This window comes from Bradysia coprophila (assembly GCF_014529535.1).
Source record: "Bradysia coprophila strain Holo2 chromosome X unlocalized genomic scaffold, BU_Bcop_v1 contig_26, whole genome shotgun sequence".
Classification (NCBI taxonomy): Eukaryota; Metazoa; Arthropoda; class Insecta; order Diptera; family Sciaridae; genus Bradysia; species Bradysia coprophila.
This window is the reverse complement of record NW_023503313.1, coordinates 4,987,932-5,004,159: the sequence shown is the minus strand read 5'-3', so window position 1 is coordinate 5,004,159 and position 16,228 is coordinate 4,987,932.

The following is a 16,228-nucleotide window of genomic DNA, read 5'->3' as shown; positions in this document are numbered from 1 at the left end:
ATGAAAAATATTAAAGGCTTGGAAGGACTTGGAAAGGTCTTAAGTAATGAAAATAATGGATTTTCCAAAACCTTATTTGCGAGGGGTAACCGACTGTCCAAAATGGTGGCAAATCAATTTCTAATTCCTTTCAATTCCGTTTAATTACTTCAATTACCGGACCAACTCGTCTAATTGCCGGATTCGCTCTATTTCCTTTCAATTCCGTTCAATTCCTTTCAATTCCCTTTCAATTTCTAAAGTTACTTCCTGTCAATTCCTTTTAATTGCTCTTAATTCCTTTTATTTCTTTAATTAACGGATTAATACCACTACTTGCCGGATTCGCCCTTCAATTTCTATAATTCCAATCAATACCTTCAATTCCACGAATTTTCGAAATAATTGCTCGATATTTTCAAATAGATATAAATTTAAAGTCAAAGTTAAACCCTTAAGCATTTCGGAAAAAGAATCGTCAGACTAAATCAAGATAAAATTTGGAACAACTATGTTGTCCTACATTTGAGACTCATTTTGTTAGAATCTTTACTTTTTACTCTAGAAGAGATTTTTCAATTTCAATTTAGATTAAACCGTCCAATTGACTGCAGTTTTGTTTAAAATGATTTCACATCGCACATCATTGTTTATTTTAGATAAATAGTATTTTTCGTACCAAGTCAGGAAATGACGAAAAACTTTTGTGCATCCGACAACTGAAATGCGACATATTTTGCCATGATTTTTCATTAAGAAATGTCAGTTTTTCCCGAACTGTATATCGTGCAGGAATAGTTATTTACGTATATGTTGTGTACGGTATATTTTAGGCAATTTCGCGGATTATAGCGCGAACGAAGTGAGGGCGACAAGCGAAAGTGCCTAAAATAAACCGTCCACAACAGATGCGTATACAACATTTCATGCTGAGGGCCTAAGTTACGAGAAAAATTCCGTAATTTATGCCAAAGGCATGAAAAAAACTTCATTTCTTTACGATTTATGGTGCAGGAAAGAAATTACATGAATTTTTCCATGACTATACGATTGATTAATATGGTGAATGTGAAATGTGTATGTTTTCAAGTAAATTGCTGTTTCAGTTGTCCGATGCACAAAACGTTGTTCGTATCTCGACAGGAAATGGATTTGTTCAGCACACGTCAGCAAAAGCCAAAGCACTCAATTTTTTGTTTCGTTCAAGTGATCGACATCGTAAGATTTTAGGCTTTTGAAAAGTTGATGGAATAGATGATATTGTCGGTGATGCATTTTTTGTAAATTTGGTTTGAAACTGGAGCATTTCGCATCGGCAATGCCCCAGCCTAACATTCGACGAATATTCACTTGTTTGTTACAGCTCAAACTCTTCCGTATCTGACTCACAAGAATCCTCTGAAGAAGAATCCTTCAGTGTGCATATTTTGAACATAAAAGGACGTTGGACCTGTTCTAAAATGGAACTGATCAACACTGTACACTGTTATTTATTGTGCGGGAGCCTTTAAAATTAAAACAAAAAGGAAATAATGTGGTTTTGCATTCGCTGGCCCTTTTTTCCGATAATCACACTTATCAGCATTTACTCTCATTTACTTTCAATTCCTTACAATTCCACATATTTCCAGTCAATTCCGATCAATTCCTGCCAATTCCGATCAATTCCGGTCAATTCCATCAATTCCAATTATTTACCGGATACTCCGGCAATTCCTTTGAGGGTGTGTAGTCAATTACCCGAGTCGGTTACCCCTCGCTTATTTGCCAAAAAGTTAGGATATCAAAAATCGATCCAAATCATTGGGAGTGGGGCCTCTTTTAAGGAGTTTTTTTTGCAACTTTAGGGAATTTCGGTATTTTTAAATTCCTTAAAATAGGCCATCAAAGAATTTTTTCCAAAATTTATGAAAACTGTTGGAAGTTCCAATTTGTTGTGAAGAAGTCATACAACGTGGTGTGTATTCAGCGGCGAATTATAACAGAATAAATATACCTCGGAACAGACAAAAGCCGGTGTGATTGATTTTAGTCAATTAGAATTTATGACAATGCTAAGTCTCCTACTTCTTCTCACTGTTTAGCGACAACAAAATATCGATAAAACTTCTTTTGTCCAGTTTTCATTTCCGTCGTCAACGTTTCATATTCTTTTGTTTCTTTTGTTTCACATTCCAAATCAAAATCTGCATTTTTTTTATTGTTTCTTCATCATTAGCTTCTACTCTACACTGCCCTATCCCTGACCTGGGCCCATAACCTGTTGAAAGTTCAAACTTGTTGTGAGTAATAAAGGCGGTTATACAAAACATGCTGTTTATTCAACGATGGGTGAAGCAGAATCAAAATTTTCTTTTTACAAAAGCCAATGTGACAATGTTAAGTCTACTACTCCAACAAAAACTCAGAACGCCAATCGATTCAGTGACCTATTGCGAGCTCAGAACAACATTCCATAAAAGTTATCGAAGTTAAACTTTATCTCATAGTCGGACGTCATGCCTTTCGAACGATACCACACTCAATGTATTTCATTTGACAAATTTCATATTTTTTAGAGGAGGAATGTGAACCATTCACGCCGTAAGTTTGCCTAAAATTTGAATTTCAAATGAATGAGTCGATGAAAAAGTGAATCCAAAAATACATTTCAACGCTTCAACGCATGAAAATGGTCGCCACGTTGCGTTAAAAAGAATTTCACACTTTTTATGAATTTCTTTATGGACGAATTTATGACAATGAAAAGTATCCTTCCTGATTACTCTGATTAGTTAGTTAGTGTAAGTGGGTAGGGTAAATACCCTGGCACCTAAGCCTCTAGTGGGCCTGTTGTGCGTACCCACGCCGGACTATCTACAATCTAGTAGTTTGATTGAGAAAGTCCAAGATGCTTTGAGGAGATAGACTCCAGATGTTATTGTGAGGCAGGATATACGCGCCAAATGATTTCGATCGGGCTGTAATGTACGCCGGGCACTTGCACAGGTAGTGCTCCATTGTCTCGACATCGCCGCAGTTGGGACAATGAGGGTCATCCACCACGCCCATTGTAAATAAGTGTTTGTTGAGACCGCTGTGTCCTGTTAACGCAGTTGTGATTCTTCTAATGTTTCTTCTGCTTAGAGAGATAATGTATTTTGAGTTTTTAGGGTTAATCTTAATGCTTTCTTTTGCGAATGAAGCGTTCTTAACAGCTGACCAGTGGTTTTTAAAGGAGATTTGCACCCAATTTTTTATAAAGTTTTTAAAATAAGATGGCGCTGCTTTAAGTATGGGTTCGGGTCCCATAAATGAGGCTGTTGCTCCGGTTTTAGCCAGACGATCGGCTAGTTCATTACCGATGATATCACTATGTCCTGGGACCAGGGACTATTTTGAGAAATCGAATTTCTCAAAATTTCTCAATTATTTCTCAATTATTTCTCAAAGAATTTCTCAAAAATTTCTCAAATTTCTCAAAATTCTCAAATTTCTCAAAAATATAAAAAATTTCTCAAAAATTTCTCAAAGATTTCTCAAAGAATTTCTCAAGAATTTCTCAAATTTCTCAAAATTTCTCAAAGAATTTCTCAAAAATAGTCCCTGCCTGGGACCCATGCAAGAGTGACCGAATTGGTGGTGCAAGACGATTAAGGTTATCGGAGCAATCCAGGACGAGGGCTGAGTTTATTTTATTTGCCCCGATAGCCTGTAGTGTACTTTGGCTGTCGGAGCAGAACCAGATGTCTTTGCTATTTGTATTATCTTCTAGCATGAGTTTGGAGCATTGTGAGATGCCGAAAGTTTCCGCCTGGAAAATGGAGGCAGTGCTACCTAGTGTGAAGGATTTAGATACCTTAGATTGTGGGCAGTAGATGCCTGAACCGGATCGGTTGGAAAATTTTGACCCGTCCGAGAACCACGAAAAGTTGATGGAGGGTGGTAAAACCTTATTTTGGGTCCATTCTTCCCTGGACGGGAATACTATTTTGAAAGATCTGTCGAATCTGAATGCAGGCTTAATTTTATCGTGTGGCATAAGGAACGACGGTGATTCTTTTAACATAATATTCCAGAGATTTCTGTGTCCGTAATTAGCGTATTTAAGCAGCGATGATTGATGAAGTCTGAGACACGTTGCTCTAGCCACTCCTTCCACATGAATATGGAGAGGAGCGAGGTTCAAGAGGGCTTCTAGGGAAGCCGTGGGTGTTGTTTTCATTGTTCCTGTGATACCTATAAGTGCAAGCCTTTGAATTTTTGTTAGCTTCTTTTGGACAGTGCCGATGTGGCATCGAGGCCACCAGATAAATGCTGCATATGTGAGCATAGGACGTACAACTGCAATGTAAATCCATAGCAATACTTTCGGGCTAAGGCCCCAGTTTTTACCACATGCAGTTCGAGTTGTCCATAGAGAGGCTATGGCTTTACTGGATCTATGATTTATATGCATATTGAAGTTCATTTTTGGGTCGAATGTTAGACCTAAAATCTTCACCCATGGTGATAGTTCAATTTCTTTACCACAGATTTTGGGTGCCTTAAACCCCTCTACTTTCGTTTTATTTGTGAATAGGATTAGTTGTGTTTTATCGGCGTTAATTTCCTGACCATGATTCGCGCACCAGCGTTCAATTAGTCGGAAGGCCGATTGCATGAGCTCACAAAGAGTGCTGACAAACAGTCCGACAATGATAATGGTGAGATCGTCTGCAAAACTTACTGAAAAGTAACCCGAGTCGTTTAAGACTGACAATAGACTATCCTTTACCATAATATATAGAAGAGGAGGGAGTACTCCTCCTTGTGGGCAGCCTTTACACGTGAGAACTTTAACTGTGGAAGTTTCTAACTTAGATGTAACTACTCTGCTACTTAACATTGCATAAATCCAGCTGGATGTAGTATTGTCTACGCCATGATCACTACATGCTTTAGTTATCGACAAGAATATGACATTACTAAACGCATTGGATAAATCGATGAGACCGCCTAGTGCGTACTGGTTATTGTGTAGAGCTTTTTCCACTGTGCTTGCGATTTGATGAAGGGCGCTTTCAGCTGATTTGCTAGGTTGATATGCGTGTTGGTTCGCATGGATAGTGAATTGTTGGAGGGCACCATCTCGTAAATACCTGTCTACCAATTTTTCTAGAGTCTTTAGTATGAACGACGTCAAACGTATTGGTCTAAATGATTTTGCTAGCGTATAGGAGGGCTGTCCGATCTTCGGAATAAAAACTACCCTGACTCCTCTCCATGCACGCGGAATGTGGATTAGCTTGATACTGGCCACAAACAACTCGTAAAGTAGATCTAGTGTCAGGTAAATGCTATTTTGTAGCAACATAGGCACAATTCCATCGTCTCCGGCAGATTTGAGCGGTACAAATGACTTTATGGCCCATTTGATTCTATCCTTCGAAACAATTTGCTTGGCGATGTTTACATCCCCTCGTGTTAGAATGCTGCTAGGGACGTCTACCCTAATGTAATCTGAATCTTGCTTGGATCCTGGAAAGTGAAACTCAATTAGATGCTTGAGAGTAGAGTCGGTATCTGCTGTGTAGTCTCCAGAAGGAAGTTTTAATGTACCAATGGCGCAGTGAGGGTTTTTGGCGAGTGATTTAACCACTTGGGCTACCGCTCCAGTAGACTGTAAGGATGAGTAAGCTTGCTTGAGAATGGATCTTTGGTTTTCTCTTATTGCTTTATTGTACTTATTTTGAGCGATACGTCGAAGGGCTGTATATTCCGCTGCTCGAGGACCATCGGGTTTCGCCTTATTGAAAGCTGTCCTCAGTTCCTTCCTGAGTGCCTTAATTTCCGAAGTGAAAAATGCTGCAGATCTGCCGGCTTTTATAACTTTCTCCGGGCAAGCTTCATGAAAACTCTTAATGATTGTATCGCTAACAGCTTTAGCTGTGGCGTCGAGGTCTGATATTGAGTTGATAGTTTTTGGTTTTGGTAGGGATTCGGACATAAGTTTATTAAACATTACCCAATCGGTTCTGATAGGGTTCCTAAATTTCGCGTACTCAACACGATCGGTTTCGATATGAAATGTAATGCACCTGTGATCCGAAGTAAGAACTTTGTTAGTGACTTTCCAATTTTTCAAGAGGTGTGCTATCTGAATGGAGCACAGTGAAACATCAAGAACCTGTTTCCTACTTGAGGTTACAAACGTGGGTTCATTTCCAACGTTAAGAGTCACGAGATTTGATGTGAGAATGAAGTCGAGGAAAGAGTCACCTTGATGGTTGCAGTTAGTGCTGCCCCACACTGTGTGGTGTGAGTTGTCATCACACCCTATCAGGAGAGGGATGTTGCTAACTTTGGAGTAACGCGTTAGATCGATGAGCTCGCGAGTCGGTGGTAAAATGTTTCTGATTGTTTCTGTACTCTGATTACTCTGTTTACTCTATTTTCGCGTATGTCGACTTTGCGACAATTTTCATGCGTTCTCATGCGGTAAGTCGTAAAAGATTGCGTTTGATTCTTTTGAAAATAATTCGAAATAGATTCGGAAATTATACTGATGGTGATAATAAAGCGTAACTTTGAACAATATCTTGTCCCACTATCCATTTAGACTAGATTAGCATAATTGGTAATTACGTTCTCCCCTGCTATGTCTCGTTTTTTACCATTTTTCGATCATTGCTATAATTGTTCTCTTCTTATAAGCATGCATTTATATTGTAATATTTCTAAATCGTCTGAGCATCCTAACCTTAGACGTGTAAAACATAGTAAATTAAATCTTAAAATTCATTTTTAATTACAATTTCGAAATATATAACGATCGTAAATAACGATATGTTACTATTAATTGTAGATAATAACATTGTCGATTGACATTTACATTACAGTGATTATACTAGTCATGTTGATCCGCTTACATTTTGATTGCGACAGTGCGACACTCTACATCATTTAACATTTTCGTTAAGTTCGATCGCAACATTTTTGCAACAGAGCTGATGCTGACACTCGGACTCCGACTGGGTCGCACTTACAACATGATCGTTAATATGCTAACATCCTATCAGGTCATGCATGTTCGTGAGAGCAGCTAGTGGTGATCTGGTTGAAGAAAATTCTAAATGAACCATTAAATACTTGCTATCTCGTTCTGCAATAAATTTGTGTGGACCAAGATATCGATATAAAAGAAGGTTTCACCTACAAGCTAAAGCAGTATACTGCACTGGTCTACTAAATGTGTTATTAAAGGAATGTTGTTTTATGTACATAAGAATATAATCCAACCAGAAATGATATTCCGATGGGACGACGAAAATCATATAAAAATTACAGAACAAGTTAGTAAGTCTTTAATGATTCATTTAGTGTCCTATTATTTTGTTCTATAATATCACCATACCGACCACTTACACGTTAAAATTTTTTGTTTGTATTCGTTGCATTTCGTTTAGTAACGCTCCCGTTCATAATCAATAATCTACTATTATCGGAAAAAATCTATAACAAAAATTGTACTGTGATGCGTGAAACTCACTGTACTTTGCAAGAATATCATCAGTATAGCTATTATCGAAACTGTTACTATCAGACTCAACTAGGGTAAAGAACTACAATAAAATCCCATTCCATTTTCCAAAAGAATGACCGATACAGAGATCTTATACCTGTCCATGTCCATGTTTAGCAAAGACATTTTTAGAATACGACGTTCGATTTTTCTTACTATAATTTTACTTTCAAGTTCATGTCCGGAGCGATAGCGGAGGACTTGACGCAGTCTAACTTCCAAAAAAAGAACGAAGAAATTTTTTTGAGACGCGGCAACTATATATAGGCGAGAATTTAAGTTTCTTTCCTTTGGCCTGTATCACCACAAATCCTATTTTATCTTATTCGCGCTTCAAATACGAGCAAAACGAGCTTTCACTCGACTATGTAACTTTAAAATTGCCGGAGATACATCGTTTTGAAGTTGGTCATTTTGATAGAAAATGCACCAAATTAACGTTTTCCAAACAATCAAAATCTTTCAACTTACTCTGTATGTTTCTATCTGTCTATCTGTCTATCTGTCTATCTATCGACGGTCGATCTCGGAAACTAGTCAGCCAATCTCCATGAAATTTTGCAAGAACCTCAGGGTGGGCATAAAAATGAAAATGTGATACGCCATTACCCCAGGAAAAACCAGAATTTTGTTTTATTGGCCTCGAAGTGGTTTCTGAGTGTGGTTTTCGAGGGTCGGGAACGCGTTTTCGGCTGTAGCTTAGCTGTATTGAAACCTACAGAGGCGTGCGACTCATCAAATGAGAGGTACTCGTAACACGATTCGAACAAAAAAATAATTAAAAAAAATCGGGTCAGATTCGTTTGAGCTAGAGTTATTAGAGTGACCAAATTTTGAGCTACTCGAGCGTAGGATGAAAGGACTAATACTTTTTTGGGTTATGAGAGATAGAGAATTACTTTCTTCGGCAAAGCCTCAGAGTTTTACGAGTAGAACAGAGGGGCATATGTGAAAAATGTCGAAAGTTGGAAATGGGTGGGTCAACTATGTTTTTAGAGGTATTTCTTGAATGGTGACAGATAGAGAGTTACTTTCTTCGGCAAAGTCTCAGAGTTTTACGAGTAGAATAGAGGGGCATATGTGAAAAATGTCGAAAGTTGGAAATGGGTGGGTCAATTGGGGTTTTGGAGATATTTCTTGAATGGTGGCAGATAGAGAATTACTTTCGTCAAATTTTCTGAATTTCGTCAGATTTTGGAATTTCGTCAAATTTTCGATTTTCGTCAAATTTTCAAATTTCGTCAAATTTTCGAATTTCGTCAAATTTCGTCAAATTTTCGAATTTTGTCAAATTTTCAAATTTCGTCAAATTTTCGAATTTCGTCAAATTTCGTCAGATTTTTTTGGTAAAATTTTGGTTGTTTCCAGTCTAAATTTTTTTTTGTAAAAATTATTTGGCAGATGATGAGAAAACCTAAGCCAGCTTGTTTGAACTAATTGGGTGTAAAATTTAATTTTTGCGTAACGAAGCTGAAAGCGTCAACTCTAGCGATATCATTCATTTTAGAAATTGTATTTCAAAGACTGCGTCACACTTTTCTCGAAGAGATTTTTGTTGGGATACCTTTTTAAAGAAGAAGAGCTTCATGAGATAAAATGATCGCAATAATATGATGAAACGTGTGTACATTTACTGCCATGACTGAAAACACTGAAAATCAGTTATTTTTTGTGGTATTGGCTGTGTATAGAGGAATAAGGAAATTCCGATAGCGTCACGTACTCTATAATCCCATACCATCGACATTTTCTTACATTGACTATGAACATCTCCCGAAACAATGTTTCTTTTTTTTCAGAACTAACAATTTTCTCGATAAATATTGTGAGCGTATACCGTTCTTTTTGTTTCTTCCAACCTTGCTATTGTGATGATACATTGACCTGAGATGACGAAAAAACAACAACGAATTAAATTTTGTGGCTAAAATTAATGATTCATAAAACCAATTTTTAGATCAAAAGTGCGTTTGGCTACGATTGAAAATTACCCAAACAGAATTTACGTCAACACGGTAGAGAACCCGTTGTTTGAATTTTATTCTCTTAAAATTGTTACATTAAAGACTATAAACGTGCAAATATATCAAACAAGAAACACAATAAAAATTTTAAATCATGATTCATATGATTTACCGAGAGTGTGTCTCCTAAATGCCTCCGTGCATACAAAACATATTGCGGGTAATAACAAAGCTGAAGTGTTTAGTCCAGGGAAATATAAAACTATACAACACCAGTGCAACCGCGCTCATTGTTATACTGAAATAGTTATTTACGTATCTGTGGTGGACGGTATATTTTAGGCAATTTCGCGAGTTGTGGCCCGAATGAAGTTAGGTCGACAAGCGAAAGTTCCTAAATTAAACTTTTCATGCTGAGACATCCTAAATTACGAGAAAAATTCCGAAATTTAAGCCCAAGACATGAAACGATTGCAATCAGTATGTTCTACTGTCGTCTGTTTCCTGTTTGTCAGAAATATCACCAGCAGTGTAGGATATATGCCTGGTGGTTTTGTAGAGTCTCACTGATTGTAGAAATTATATTGGTAAAAAAATGGATCGATCTTTTGTTGTCTGTAACACGCCATCGTTCATTGACCGAAATCGGAAGCGATGAACACACTACTACGGACATATACTGTAGTAAAATAATAATAATAAAAAAGAGAAACACCAGGGCTAAACAACGACATATCAATCTGCTAAGAATCGGAGAACATTTTAATTCCTACGTGTGCTGTACCAGCGCATTTAAAGCCATTAAAAAAATGACAACAAAATACACACAAGTTCAAGACGTTATGATAAAATTATCTCATTTGAAACCACCAAGGTTACAAAACCAGTCATCAACTTCTTATAAAAGTGTAAGAAAAGATCATTATCGGTTTACTGTTTCAATACACTTTTTTGCGGTCGGTTCATAGAGAGATTGTTTTGGTTTTTTGTGCATATATAAGCATACACTCAGTTTTGGTAAGTTAGGCAGCTGAAAAAGGTGGCATGCATGCCGTTTATTATCACAATATAATAAATCGATGGATACAAGTGGACCATTTTAAGTAATTTTTCCGTTTTTAGTTGCAAACTCTTAAGTGAAACAATGAATTATAAACTGGTACTTTTCGTCTGTTTGATCGCTGTTCAATTAAGCGGCGCATTTCCGTTCTTTTTTCGAATCGGCAATAGACAGAACAACAGCTACAATCGTGATAGGACAGAAAGAGGCGGAAGAAGTTACAATGACATTGCCCGTGTGATCAATCCCAATCCGTATGGGAACATCGGAGCCGTTCCGTTTCCCGCTCAACCATTTTGGACATTCGGTTAAAATAAGATAAGATTGGTTGTCTCCTATGTGTATTATAATTATGTGTAATAAATATCATTATTGAGTGATTTCACCTTAGCGCTAAGTAATTTAAACTCAACATTGTGTTCATTTTGTCGGTGTGCAATAAATTACGTAAATTGTATTTGAACAATAAATGGAAAACTGATTAAAAAAGATTTACTAAACATAAACTTAAAAACCCATTCAATACACAGCATACCAAAATAAATATATAACATGGAACGATTGGTGCACACATTCAGTTTAATAATCTTTTCATGTTGAAAAGTTTTCTTTAAACATAAAAAAGACTAACATAGTCACAGAGCTTTATGTTCAATTGTTTATCATTTGAAATATTGTTACAATATATATAAAAGACTGGTATTATGAATTGAAATAAATCTGTTTAGAAACGTTCAATTGTTTAATTGGAAACGAATGGAACCGTTGCAGTCATTCACCATGAACTTATCATCGAGCCAAGTGATTGTGGTCGACAATCAAAATCGTAAATGCAATAGGAAAATTGATTTAGAAATGCTTGGTAAAAACGTATCATAATTTTTATAGCCTTCGCACATATGTTGCTAATTTTTCACAAGCCTAATTCTATTTCCTATCTCCTAGTAAAATTGACTTTGAGAGCATTTGGGATGAAATTTGCGTTCTTCGTAGACTCTGTAGACTCATCTAAAACCGACAACGACGACAGAAAAAGTACTATTGATGAATCCGCTGTGGATAAAATACTATTACATAGAAAAACCTATGTTAAATCCAATGAAGTAAAAGATTTCGTATCAGTTTGTTCTCGCACAGTCAGATTGTTTCTCAGTTTTCTAACATATTCCAAAAGTTTTACCAACATTTACTTTTAGACACTGCATCACCAAAAATTGTGTTAACATTCAAACACTGAAGTACTAGATTTTCGATTTTAATTAGGACATGGTACGACGTACACTTTGAATAATGACTAAACACAAATACGATAAATTTGAGTTCCTAATGGCTAGTCTACATTTGGGCGAGATATCAATTTAGTGCCTAACTTACCTCAGAGAGTATTTGCATATTTCGAGGCGTGGTTCGAATGTTACAGTAAGCCGGTGGTTCAAACTGCACTATTGGCTGTAAAAGGCTGTGAGTGAATGAGGTCTCTAAACGAACAAAAAAAAAACAGGTGACAGTCTGAAGCCCTAACTAATGATTTCCCCGATTAAGAATTGTAATCGGAAAATAGATCCATGCGGAAACTAGTCAATGTATAGATTTCTACTGAACAAAATAATTTCCAGTTACCGAACCTGTCGTTAAATTTTTGTATATGAATCTCGTGTTTGGGTAATAAATACAAGACAAAACTGACAAAAAAGTTCACATGAAAAAAAAATTCAGGTGCAAAAAGTAGCACGCTACGCTATCGCATGGAAATTTATTGCTAACAAATCTACGACAACTGGATTAATCATTAAAACAAAATACAATTTCTAAACAAATGTGTCGTATATTTTACATATGCAGACGTCTTCTGTCACTGCTAGACCTAATAATTTGTTGCGTGTAATTCAAAAATGTGCACTTCACATATTTAAGTTATTCAAATTGAATTTGCGGCTCAGATTTTCTTGTTAAAATTATAGTATTATCTCTTCCTGATTGAATTGCGATTAATATTATTAAATCTGATGGGGTCATCAGAATAGTTTTCTAAAATTTTCTCCCCTAAAATGGGGTGTCCAGCCTTATTGGGTGAGAAAATGATCATTTCCTTCAAAGTGGACAAAAATGCGGATTTTCGCAAAACGGCATGAAAAACGTTGTGTTCACCTCGCTTCAATCTGGCCGCAAACTTTCGTTCTTGGTGAAATTTCCTATTTTCTCCCCTCGGTTAACAAATAACTATTGATAGGAATTTTGAATTTATTACAAAGTATAGCAACATAGATACATTTCTCACCGTCGTTAAAAACGAATTACTCGTTCCCCTTTTTCTCGTCCTGATACTGGTCCCGTGACGGTCAAATCTCGTTTTGGAATTGCTCGAAAACCAACAGGACTCTTCTTGTAGCACCCTTCATGGAGCATTATCTTATCTACTAGTGGATCGAATTCAGAGGAATCCAAGACGTCTTAAGAAAAGCCTAATGGATCTTGAGATATTTAGGTTTGAAGTTATTTTAGTCACGCGCCATGGACTGCTTCAGATGTGTTCGATTTTCGCATAAACCTTATAGTAGTACAAGCTATTTTTTATTGCACCTTCGTATATTTCTGCCCAATAGGAGAAAGGGATAGGAGAATTGGGACCGTGCCATAGATGAAAGAAGTTGATCACGAAATCAGCCGAAAACACGTCGTAAATTTTCCAATTGGAAGACAAAGGAATGTTGCATGTAAAGGTCTTAAATAAAATGCGGAGATAAATTTGAGGAAGAGTACAAAGAGTCTCATTTTCTTTGCATTAATTTCATTGTTATTTGATGTATAAAAATAGAACGTAATCTATAATATAAAGTTTAATGTTTGTTTGTTGGTTTGTTTGTATGTCTCTCTATATGAGCCCAGACGGAAAGTCCTACAGACTTGAAACTTGGCATACCGACTAATGAGAAAAAGTTAGGAAGAACGCGCGAAATTTTTTTCACTTTCATGCGTTATTTGATGCATGATTTTTTTTTGCCTGTTTATGTCAGTTTCTTCAATGTGGAAACATTTTTGTAACGCGTGAACAATTTTGCCACGTGAAAATTTTCAACGCGTGAAATTTTTTTATGGAAAATTTATTTTTGACGCGTATTATTTTTAAAAGAAACATTTTTCTATGACGAGTAGTAAAATTTTTTTTGGAAAATTTATTTTTGGCGCCTCAAACATTTTCAACATGTGAAAATATTTTTGGAGACTGAAAATATTTTTTGTGTAAAATTTATTTTTGACGCGTGAAAATATTTTCAGCACGTGAAATTATTTTTTGGTGAGAATTATATTTTGACGCGTGAAAATATTTTTTCGGGAAAATTTATTTTTGATTTATTTATTTATTTGTTGGTTTTGAGACCGTTCTAACAGCATTTTACAGCCAATTACAAGTTCAGTCTGCACCACCGGCTTTACGTGACTTCGGAACCACGCCTCGAAGTATGTAATTACTCTCTGAGGAAAGTTAGGTGCGAAATTGATATCTCGCCTTAATGTAGGCTAGACATATGTACACAAATTCATCGTATTTGGGTTACGTCATACGATTCATTCAGTGTGTACATCGTTGCAGCCACCAAACACACCGCAACTACCCAAATTATGAAGCTTGAGTGAACTTAGGACGTTACCAATGCGATATAATCGCTAGAAAAATTCCATGCGGAATTTGTTTGTCACGGGAATCGAACCCGGATCATTTCGGTGGAAGGCTAGTACGTAACCACTGAGCCATCCCGTGGAAAACTTTTATAGGTAGACTTTACTTTTTACGCATGAAAATATTTGGGATAGATTATATTCGACCGATAGAAAAATTTAATTTTACAGATAAACATAGCTAACGCCGACCCGTACGAAACACCTATTCGTATCAAAAGCCTTTACTGTGAAACTCTTCATTTCTCTTACTTCATTTTCTTCTCTGCTGAAAAACTATTCTCCCTTTAAAATCACTTACATTATCTTTCTTTGCCTTGTTATCATATACAATTAAATTGCCGGAGGCAATATAGACAGCCCCGTACGAAGTCAAATTTCATAAATTCCTATTTAAACAGCTATATACCGCTATATTTACCTATATTTCACTGTAAATAAACATTTCACAGAGGAATATGCTATTATATAGCTCTATATGCCTGTATATAGCTCAATATAGCTGTATATAGGTATATATAGATGTCCATATATGGAATCCCTGAAACCCCTCACACTTAACACATTATTTCCATGTTAACAGAAACACTCTAAGTACCATTTTTCCCACTTTATATCACTTATAATAAAATCCAATATGGCCGCCGGCAGCCTTTTTGTTAGGAAACCGAAAATAGTACCGACGCTTTACATTCGTTAATACCTTTCAAACAAAAAAAAATTTATGAAATTCGGTCAAAATTTACTCGAGATATTGTCAAAATACACCACGTTCACTGTACTTCCGAGTAGCCAGATAAGAGCTCACTCCAAGAGACCTAGCTCACGCTCCGGAGAACATAATTTCATAAAAAAATTTTTCCCTGATTGGTACGGTCAATACCTATCTAATAAAGCTAAAACAGACGAAATATGTTCAAATGTGGCCGACCTACAAGCAAAAACTGCTTGCCGCCCTGTGCCTGTTCCACACCAAGGGGTCTAACTCACGAGTCGGTCATCCGATTTCCATAAACTTTTTTTTTGTCGATCGGTATTGTAAATACCTTTCATTTGACGTATCAGTTACAAGTGTAACGTTTGAATGTCCGGAGGGAGATATCTTCGAAAAACCGTAAAGCACTTATTGGGCCACAGCTCGGGAAGGGTCGATCCAAAATCACTCATCTTCAAAATTAGCCTGTCTTTTGACATTACCAAACGGGAAAAAAAAGAATTTTCAAAATCGGATGCGTTTTACTCAAGTTATCGTGCAGACGGACAGACGGACAGACGGACAGACGGACATTTTTTTTTCGCGGATTTGGCATCTCTAGACAACCACAATAGGTTTCCCCTTACTCAGGGAGTCCAATTCGACGTGTTACAAACGTATGCGTAAACCTATAAGACCCCAGTACTTCGTACGGGTCTGAAAAATAATAAACTACCGATAGAAATGTGGTACATGTCGCTGGCACCTCTTGCAGCTGGATGTTGGTTAGCGACGAAGTTGACGCGAGTTCCGCAACCTGCACCATACTTATTTTTGAAAATGATTTGGAATATCTTAGCACACTCAAGAATTGTTCAATTGAGTTGAGATTGAGGTAGTAAAGGCGTTTTGTTGGTTCCTAGGTAATTCATCCTTTTACGAAATGCAACGTAATAGTTTGTCATTAAAATAATACCGAGCGAAGCCGGGTGCTACACTTGTGACTCAATAAATGCAATGTGATGGTCAAGATAAGTTTGCAAATTTGTATTTTACATAACAGCATTTCCTGCTGATAAAACTTGAAGACAATCAGCATTTGAAAATTAACCACGAAATAGAATCCGGTCAACGCACTTCAAGCAAAAGTGCTATTAATGACAGCTGCCAAATAGAGTACTATTTTGTATGAAATTTTATCCCCACTCTTTTTACAGTGTAAAATTTTGTATGGAGCACTGTCAAGTTTCAGTACCCTATTTAGAGTACCACTTTTGCTTGAAGTGCGTTGATCCGGTGGAATTTACATA